This window comes from Benincasa hispida, chromosome 11 (genome assembly GCF_027475165.1).
Source record: "Benincasa hispida cultivar pf3 chromosome 11, pf3_genome.v1.1, whole genome shotgun sequence".
Classification (NCBI taxonomy): Eukaryota; Viridiplantae; Streptophyta; class Magnoliopsida; order Cucurbitales; family Cucurbitaceae; genus Benincasa; species Benincasa hispida.
In genome coordinates this window covers 24,831,676-24,841,189 of record NC_143488.1, presented here as the reverse complement: position 1 = coordinate 24,841,189, position 9,514 = coordinate 24,831,676, and the positions used below count along the sequence as shown (strand labels likewise).

General features: G+C 29.8%; 1 non-coding gene across 1 annotated transcript; it reads right to left on the bottom strand.

Annotated features, from left to right (window-relative positions):
• Nucleotides 1-9,112: 9,112 nt before the first annotated feature.
• On the bottom strand, nt 9,113-9,184 carry TRNAQ-CUG (transfer RNA glutamine (anticodon CUG)). The gene has a single exon. It is a non-coding gene; the product is annotated as a tRNA-Gln (tRNA).
• Between the last annotated feature and the right edge of the window lie 330 nt (nt 9,185-9,514).

Genomic DNA, 9,514 nt, shown 5'->3' with positions numbered 1-9,514 from the left:
TTTTGATACAACAAAATAGAGAACAAAGTGAGAGAATATTATCATAATAATTATCACAGAAATGTTAAAGAATTATAAATTATGAATTTTTACAATGGTCTTCTAATGACCTCGTTGTAAAATAAATGGAAGGTTTTGTTTTGAGTTAAATAGTTTTGCAATTATGCATGAGAAACCATGAATATTATTGTGTCAATGAAGATCAGGAATAGAGTCAACCACAGTTTGAATTGTTTAAACTAAACAAGGGAATATAAATTAATTGTATGAGATGACATTAATATATTATAATATAAAGTTTATTTTGAATAAAATTTAAAATTAAACTTTATAGATATGTTTGAATATATTTAAATATTTTTTATATGAATGAGATTTATATAAAACTATAGATTAAAATTAATATAAATAAAATTCATATTAAAACTATATGTTATGAGAGAGGATTATATTTGAATATTATTCAAGTACAATTTTAGTTACACATGATGTTAATTAATAATACAGATCAAGAAATTGAATTTCAATTTTTTGTGGAAACATATAAATTGGTAGAACCATTGATAAAAGAAAGATGCTGTATATGAATCACTCACATATTCTTTTGAATTATAGTAGGATTAATTTGGAAAACCCCTAAGGATATGCAAGAACAAACAATTTTTATTGGAAACATTCCTCTAATGAATTCCCTGGGAACTTCTATCGTATGGACTGTACAGAATTGTGATAAATCAAATATTGCAAAGCCTCGGTATCTATTACCGGTTAGAATCGGACCATAATGGAATTTCGGTCTATACCAGTACCATAATATCTGATTGGGGAGGAAGATTAGAATTAGAGATTGATCGAAAAGCAAGGATATGGGCTTTTGTGAGTAGGAAACAAAAAATATCTATTCTAGTTCTATCATCAGCTATGGGTTCGAATCTAAAAGAAATTCTCGAGAATGTTTGCTACCCTGAAATTTTTTTATCTTTCCTGTATGATAAGGAGAAAAAAAAATTGGATCAAAACAAATTGCCATTTTGGAGTTTTATTAACAATTTTCCTGTGTAGGCAGAGATCTGGTATTTTCAGAATCCTTATGTAAAGAATTACAAAAGAAATTCTTTCAACAAAAATGTGAATTAGGAAGGATTGGACTAAAAAATCTAAACCAGAGACTTAATCTTGATATATATGAGAATAATATATTTATTTAATTATATATCAAACTTGATTTAATATATAAATTACATGAATAATTTAAATAAGATAACTCCCCTGGAGAGTTATTTAACAGGTTAGTGGAGGGGTTATAACTCCTCCTCCAATTAACTCCCCCTCTCATTTAGTGGTATAGATTGCAGAGAAGTGAAAGATAATGTATTATTTACAACAAAATTCTCTCTTAATTCTCACAAGATATCTCTCTCTCACAAAGTCTTACAGAAGAATTCCTCCGTAAAATTCATCTTCCCTTTCCAAAAGTTTGATCCCACCATCGATTCTTATCCGAAGATAGCAAGGTAATATTAGTGGTAGTGTCTTGTTGGATCTTGTTCAAGGGGGAAGTTGAGTTCGTGGGAGTTTGCATGTGAAGGAATTACATAAAAGAGAGTCTTTAAGGGTAAGATTACTTTCCCTTTAACAACATGCTTTTATAATGTTTATTATGTAATTGTTACAATTTCTCTATTTTTCTTGATTTTCCAAAACTAAATTCAATGGCACACGCATTCACACGCTTCTGCATTAAGATTTGATCTTTTCAATTGGTATCAAAGAAAATCGTGCCTTTGTTTTTTCGTTTTGGAATCGAAAAATAGAGAAAGGTGGATTGTTATCTGCATTATGAATGCTAGCTTGCAAAATAGATAATTTCAAATTTAGCTTCTTAGATTACTGTTTTTTTATGAGATCAAATGTAAAGACCCGATTTTTTGGAATTTAAATTTAGTAGACGAGTCTAGGTCCATGTCTTGGCTTCATGGCAAGTGTTGCTGAGGAAGAAGTTCAAGATCGAGGCAATTTTTTGTGGTATAGAAGTTGCTGTTGAACTTTATCTAAACAACATTGCAGCGCTGTGCCATAGCACCACAACACCTGGGTATGCTAGACAGAAACGCCATAGTGTTGTGTGTATGGTGGCCTCGCGTAGCTGCGTCTTGTTGTAGCACAGTCCTGCGCTTCAACAAGGGGAAGTAGCGCCATAGCGCTATCCCTAAGTGTCGTGATGCTACGACATCTGCCCCAGCGGTTGCAGCGCATGTAGGAGGTCGTGGGTTCAAGCCAGCTGTGGAACAGTTGCAGCAGTTGCTTTATTTATTTATTTTTTTTAATTTTTTTAATTTTTTAATTATTTTATTAATTAAATTGATATAATATGATTTTATTGATTTAATTAATTTTAGGGGTGACAAATTTGATCTATTTTGCTGTTTAATTTAATTTTATACATGTGATTCTGTTAAAGTATATTGCATAATGTATGTCAAATATTTTAAAATATTACCTTATGATAAACATGTTCATGCATCATATTTAATATAAGTATTATATTATATGGTTGCATGATTTAATAAGCATGTCTAATGCATCATATATAAATATAAATGTTATATCATATGCATATTTTTTTTTTTCATTAGATATAATGTAATTATTATGTTATATGATGAAAATGGAAATGCATTGAGCATGGCATTACTTAGTGTAACTAAAATGCATGTTATAGGCAATCATGTTAAATGAGTTAGATTAAAATCTATAGTAAAGATTTGCATGCAAACATAATACCTAATTATTTTTTAAATGGTTTAAAAATTTATCGATTAGACTTTATGTTAAAATATTTCTAATGAGATTAGAAAGACGTTAAACTTTTACTTTATTTTATTTTAATATGATTAAAATGAGAGAATAAAATATTAAATTTATAAAATTATTTGACTGTAAAGAACCTTTGTTTAAGGAACATTCTGTCTAAGCTGGAGTACTTAAGCTGATCGTAAGAGAACATCTCTACTTAAGAATCAACATGAAGGGTGAATTAGTCAAATAATTTATAAGCATGCAATTGATTATCATAATTTATTCAAATGTTTAATAAATGATAATCATACATTGTTAAACTATCCAATATAAGTGTTATGTTGGGCAAATTAACAAGGACTTATATAAATTATTACCTAGATTTACCTAAGTAATAAGCCCTAAGTTTTAAAATACATAGTGGGGGGGACAAAAATGTACATGATAGGTCGTTTTTTCTTATGCTCTCCGTTAGAGTTCACACCGTGAAATCTATGCTCGGCCACATGGAACTCAAGAAATGTCCTCTTTTTGGAAGGTGTTTGCATAGGTTAATATCAAGGTGAAAATGGAGAAAGTGTTTATAGAATGTGGGAGAAGGATGTGTGTCAACACATCCTACGCTCTCCTTCATTAGTTTACAAAGTGAGGTTTCATGTGTTGGGGTGTATGTCCTAAAGCCTCGTAATTTTATGTTAGTTGAATCAATGGTTGATTAATTTTATACTACTTGTGCAATAATCCATTAACCTAAGATCTAAGATTATTTAATGTAACTTAAACATGTATGTGGAGACATACAAGTGGATCATGTTTAAGTGATAACCTAAATGGTCTATAGTATATGAATAAAGTTGGATGTCTTATCCTAGTAACACTACTGATATGACCCGCTTTGTAGTTGTTACAATTGTTGTAAAGTACTACAAATGATTTGATCCCGATTATTTTTGTGGAGACATGTGAGTATGAGTATCTTATACAAAAGAGTTTATATAAAGATCGGACCACAAAATGTTAAGTCTCTCTTTATAACGTTGTTACTAGAACAGGCTTACATTTCACTAGGATGACCAAGATGACTTGACCTTAATCCTCAATGAATTGTGAACTTCTATCTATGAGGAAGATTCTTTGATTTGTATAGGTGGGAGTGGCTAGATTCGCCGACTCAATAAGCCTATCATTTTGGAAATTCGTCTGATTGGGGAGCTGGGAACACAATTACATAAGAAGGAAACTCATTCCCTATAATTAGGTCGTTTTTTCTTATGCTCTCCGTTAGAGTTCATACCGTGAAATCTATGCTCGGCCTCATGGAACTCTAGAAATGTCCTCTTTTCGGAAGGTGTTTGCATAGGTTAATATCAAGGTGAAAATGGAGAAAGTGTTTATAGAATGTGGGAGAAGGATGTGTGTCAACACATCCTACGCTCTCCTTCATTAGTTTACAAAGTGAGGTTTCATGTGTTGGGGTGTATGTCCTAAAGCCTCGTAATTTTATGTTAGTTGAATCAATGGTTGATTAATTTTATACTACTTGTGCAATAATCCATTAACCTAAGATCTAAGATTATTTAATGTAACTTAAACATGTATGTGGAGACATACAAGTGGATCATGTTTAAGTGATAACCTAAATGGTCTATAGTATATGAATAAAGTTGGATGTCTTATCCTAGTAACACTACTGATATGACCCGCTTTGTAGTTGTTACAATTGTTGTAAAGTACTACAAATGATTTGATCCCGATTATTTTTATGGAGACATGTGAGTAGGAGTATCTTATACAAAAGAGTTTATATAAAGATCGGACCATAAAATGTTAAGTCTCTCTTTATAACGTTGTTACTAGAACAGGCTTACATTTCACTAGGATGACTAAGATGACTTGACCTTAATCCTCAATGAATTGTGAACTTCTATCTATGAGGAAGATTCTTTGATTTGTATAGGTGGGAGTGGCTAGATTCGCCGACTCAATAAGTCTATCATTTTGGAAATTTGTCTGATTGGGGAGCTAGGAACACAACTACACAAGAAGGAAACTCATTCCCTATAATTAGGGTAAGAAGATAACTTGTTCCTTTAAGAGCTAATTTTGGGGCTTGAACAATGAGGCGCCTCACCTTCTCCTAACTCGAGAGGGGTTCGATCATAGTTGGATTATGACTAATTGTTCATTAGAGAGATCGGTGGTACTTAAGAAGTTAGATGTAACTACATGGATAAAACGGTAATTTGACCCAACTGTACTTATGAGCAATTTGTGAAGGGTCAACGGACTGTTGATTGGTTATATCCAATGGATACAGAAATATATCTATAATGCGAAGAGTTCAATTATTGGTCTTTAATGGAGTGACCGACAGTTAATGAATGTTGATTAATTTGATTAAAAGAGTTTAATCAATTAATCTCGTATCATTGGAGCTTTAATCTATAAGTCCATAAGGTTCTCTCATTAGCACAATGTGGACTGATGAGAATCAAATTAATTTTAGTTTAATTTGAATTGTTCAAATTAATTAAAAGAAATTAAATAATGTATATAGATACATTATATAATATAATATATGTTGATATATTATGTGATTTTATGAGAGAAATAAATATTTGAGTATGATTCAAATATTAATCATATGAATATGATTCGTATACTAAAATTTAAAGTGAATATGATTCATATTAAATTTATATAGTTTTATGAGAGAAATAAATATTTGAATATGATTCAACTATTAATTATATGAATATGATTCATATAGAAACTATATATTATAATTGATATGATTTTGATTCATATTAAATTTATATAGTTTGTTGATAGGGGTTGTTATTTGAATGTGATTCATATAAAAATTGTAAGTTAAAATTAATATGAATGTGATTCATATTAATACCTTAGGTTATTTTGAGAGAATAAGAAACTATAGTTTATGTTATATGTGATATAACATTAACTATAGGTTATATATGTTATATGTGATATAATATATAGTTTATATATATTAAGTGGTTAATATATATATATATATATATATATATATATATTCAAATTTTTGAATTTAAATTTAATTTAATTAAAATTAAAGAGGAGGAAGTTATAACTCTCTCACCCATTATTTTCTCAATCTCACTTTCACGTAAAAAAATTGGAAAAACAAGAAGTGAGAATCGTTCTCTCTCGTTCTTTCTAGTTTCGCTGACTCTTTGTGTTATGCAGATGAGTTTTTACAGAGAAGAAAAATTCTCTCAATTCTATTTTCCTTCCCTTATGGTAATTTTAAGTGTAAGCCCACGTCTCTGCACGATTCCCATCCCTGAGATAACGTGGAAGACCCCGTAAGGTCGGGAGAAGATGATGCGAATTGGAGAGGAACGCGAAAAATTGGTCTGCAAGGGTATGCGGTTCCCTATATATCTTTCTTCTTTGTTTGATTAATACAGTAGATAACATGCTTAAGTTAATATTGGTTATCGTTTCCGTCTCTCTGTATTTTTCTATTCTATAAAATGAAGTTTAGAGACCAATGCATTCAATTGCTTTTGCTATGGGAAATTTCAATCCTTTCATCATGCTCGGCCTTGTAGCACTCTGGAAATGTCCTCCCTTCAGAAGATGTTTACATGGAATCAATATTAGTGCAAACTCTAGTAACAGATAGGATTGCTTTAGTTTTTGCTTCAATTCACTCTTCCCTTCGGCAAGCTTATTAGGGAAAAACTTTAGGATCTAAAATGGAGGTCACACTTACGAAAATTTGTTAGGAAATTAATGATTTTTGACCAAATCAATGGTGACTAATTGTATAGGGATAAGAATTATTCTTGTGTAATAATTAGTTGAGAGCGTCTCAGTTCAGTGAAGAAGTTACTCACCACCATTCAGTGGTTTTTATCTTAAATCACTGAAGCATCATTGTAAAATTAGATGATATCAGGGTTTTTTGAATTTTTTGCTAAAATATGATTGGATTTAAAGAGTTATGCAAAACATTTAGTATAAATAATTTGTTTGTTTTCAGAAACCTTAAAAATGACAAGCGTTGTAATAAACCTACTTGATGCTGATAAATTGACTAGCGAGAACTATATAGCCTGGAAAAATACGATTAACACTATCCTAGTCATTGACAACCACAAATTCATCTTGATTGAGGAGTGTTCTCAAGTCCCCGTTGTTAATGCATCTTGTAATGTTCGTGATGCATATGATAGGTGGGTTAAAGAAAATGAAAAGGCCAGAGCATACATCTTAGCCAGCTTAATTGAAGTATTGGCCAAGAAACATGAGAACATGGTCACTGCACATGGACTCATTACATGAAATATTGGACCACCGTCCATTTAGATCAAGCACAATGCTCAGATGAACAATCTGTTTTTGGTCCTACCATAAACCAAGTCCCTCTCGGTCTAGTGAGAGGGTGGGCACCCTTTGTTCAAAACCTGAAATCAACACTTAAAGGAACTACTGATCTACTTATCCTAAAGGCGAGAAAGAGTGAATTTCATATTGCGTAGCTATGTTCTTAGCTCCCAACTCGAACATGTCTCTAAAGTGGTAGGCTTATTGAGTTGGTGATTCGAGCTACTCTCACCCATATAAATCAAAGGACAACTCTTATAGATAAAAGTCCATAATTCACTCAGGATTGAGATCGAGTTACATGGTTATCCTATGGAATGTTAATCCCTTCAATCAACGACGTTACAAAGAGAGATTAAGTATTTCACGGTCCAGTTTTATACAATCTCAATGTATAGGATACCCCCACTCACTTGACTCTACATGAATGATTTGTATTACATCATGTAACACTTACACTATTTGTAACACTTACAAAGTGAGCTGTATTCATAGTGTTACTAGGATAAAACACCTAACCTTATCCATATACTATACACCTTTAAGGTTATTACTTGAACATTATCCGCCTGTATTGTCCATTATATACTGTTCAAGTCTCATGAAATAACCTTACATTTTTTTCTTAATGGTTAACTCATTATTGCATATTTAAAATAATCAACTATTATATCAAATAACTAATTAATTACGAGGTTTTAAGATATAAATCCCAACAGATTTATAGATTTTGCAATCTTGGTTTAATCAACTACTTATTCAAGTTTGAGAACTAAACTTATGAAATTGAAAGTATAGAAATTAAACTTGATACAATTTTCCAATTCTAAATTTATATGGATGAAATTGAAAGTATAGGATTTATATTGATATACAACCTGTCAAGTTAAAAATGATTTCCCCCCTGATTCTTATAACTTTTTCAAGTTTAAAGTCATTGTTTGTTTGTTTAAATAAGGCTAATTTAAGTATATACTAAACATGTATTCATGTAGTAAGGGTGTGAAAATGTTGTAACTTTTATTACTTAAATAAATAAATAAAGTTAACTTTAATAGTAATTTTGACAAATAAGTAGTAAATAAATTTAGGTAGCATAACAAGTTATAAATAATTACATAAAAAAATCTGTAACATTTTCTTTCTGGAGCGTTGATTTTATGTTAGGTATACTTGTATCATTTTTCAAATATATATATACATATATACATATATGAGTTTGTACACTATGATAAATACTCCAAATATTTTCATGGAGAATCAAATATTTATATTTCCTAGAATAATTATGGGAGGAAAATTGAGTAAATTAAATGTAATAGAAATATATTACTTATTCTTAAAATAATACTTCTAATTTTATAATAAAAATAACATATTAAATATAATCTAACATATACCTCTTTTCTTACTTTTATTAAAAACTAATGTATAAAATAATCTGTTATTGAAATTTCAAAATTTTCATAAACTCAGGTTTAACAAATTGTAATTCAAACACAGATTTAACAAATCTAGATTTATACAATCCAAACACAAGTTTAACAACTTCACTTCAGACTTACTAAATCGATTTTCAATAAATCAAAACACAAAATTAATAGATTGAAATTTACGAATTAAATGGTCCATTAAAATTCTTATATATTGTTTTTAATCCCTACAAAACAATCTCAAACACTCTATTCATAGTATTATCTATATTAAGGAGATATATCTCTCTCGTGATAGTCCAATTACAAAAATATTAAAAGTAACCATATTTGATCGGAGACAATTTTATTTTGAATGATCTCTTAGAAACCGTTTTTTTAATTAAAAAAAGTAAAGATAACAAAAAAAAAAAAAAAGTAGATAAAATAGAAACTAGGCCGAAGCACAACAGTGGGATAAAAAATGGATCCGGCAAATAAATTCGTCAAAAATAAAAAAGGAAGGAAGGTCCCACCAAGATTAGAACTCGGGTTACTGGATTCAGAGTCCAATGTCCTAACCACTAGACCATGGGACCGTTGACTGGCCAAACGAGGTTGTTAAGTTTACATATCATATACAAGCTGTTCTAATTTTATAATTTAAGTCATGTTGGATAACTATTTGGTTTTCTTGAAATTAAGCATATATATACATATATATACTAATTTTATCTATTAGAAGTTTTTTCAAAATTAAAGTCAAAATTTGAAAACTAAAAAAATGTAGTTTTGTTTTTGAAAATTGAATGAGAATTCAAATATTTTGATAGAAAATATGAAACACATTAGCAAGAAATTCACAATTTCTTAAAATTAAATGGTTATAAATAGGGCTATAATTTTTAAATATTTGTTTTTTTTTTTTT